Source organism: Rhagoletis pomonella, unplaced genomic scaffold (assembly GCF_013731165.1).
Source record: "Rhagoletis pomonella isolate Grant_MI unplaced genomic scaffold, Rhpom_1.0 Rhpom_scaffold_00001, whole genome shotgun sequence".
Classification (NCBI taxonomy): domain Eukaryota; kingdom Metazoa; phylum Arthropoda; class Insecta; order Diptera; family Tephritidae; genus Rhagoletis; species Rhagoletis pomonella.
Genome location: NW_023458555.1, coordinates 91464902 through 91466026, shown reverse-complemented (window position 1 = coordinate 91466026; position 1125 = coordinate 91464902). Strand labels below are relative to the sequence as shown.

The window sequence follows — 1125 nt, the reverse complement described above, 5'->3', positions numbered from 1 at the left end:
TTAACAATTGTTGCGTCGGGTCAATTCTTATGGTCTTATATGTTTGTTTGTCACTTAAGAGGTCTTTCATTTTATTTTTATAATCTGCTTGGTACATCATGACTGTTTTGTTACCTTTGTCCGCACGTGTTATAACCAATGAATCTTTATGTTTGTTTAAAAAAATTTTTGTTTCTTCATAAATTCTTAGTATAAATTTTTCTTTTGGTTTACACTTTAATTTGTTTTTGTAATTGTTGATTTTCCCAGCAATATTGCATCTGACCGTGTCTTTCTGTCTGTCGTCTTCTATCCTTTGTATGCCTTGTTCAATGTCTGCGATTAAGTGTATAGGCGAGAACGATTTTCTTGAAACTGGTAATGCGAACTTGCTTCCCAGTGATAGTAACCAGCGGCACTCGTGTGGTACCTCCACGTTGGTTACATTGATAAACCAATCTTCATTGGTCCTTAAGCCAAATTTCTCGAAACTTTTCTCAATATGCGCTTGTATTTTAGTGTGCAAATGTTTATCGGTACGCTTTTTTGTGTCTCTCAGGTACTGTTTGCGATTTTCTATTATTAAGTTAAAATCTTTTTCATCAAGTTTCTTTTGGAGAACTTCCTTAATGTGCCCAATTGTTGTAAGTATAATTTTTATTTGTATGTTCGTCTCCTTAATTTCCAAACTCAAAATTCTCATCATAAATTCCCTTTCAATTTTTTGTGCCTCTTTCCTTGTTTTTTCTAATCTAAATCCTTGTAAGATCTTGTTTGTTTTACCCTTTAGGTGAGTTGGTGTAATTTCATAGTCTTTGCAGTTGAGAAGAAATTTGAGTCTTTGTTGTTGTTTTGCAAGTCCCTTGGTGTTCTTGTTGTGTTGTTTAATGAGGTAGCAGGTGTCCTCATTATATTTGTATCTGATGTGTTGAATAAAATTCCTCATTTTGTGTTAAAATCTTATGTTTTCTTGTGGTTTGGCTCGGTTTAGCTCTCCGATCAATATTGCTAGTTTTTAAATAGGGCCAATGTATATAAATTGTTACGATTTGTATATTTGGAGCTTTTTGGCCGTTGATTTTAAAGCAAAAACGTTGGTTTTTTCTTTTCTGCCTCCTACGCGTTTCGACACATTATTGTGTCTTC

The 1125-nt window shown here is 33.6% G+C and overlaps 1 protein-coding gene across 1 annotated transcript in view; it reads right to left on the bottom strand.

The window, feature by feature from the left end:
• The window catches only part of LOC118748809 (glucoside xylosyltransferase 1-like), an 83533-nt gene that overhangs the window by 11878 nt on the left and 70530 nt on the right, over nt 1-1125 (bottom strand). The window lies entirely within an intron of this gene.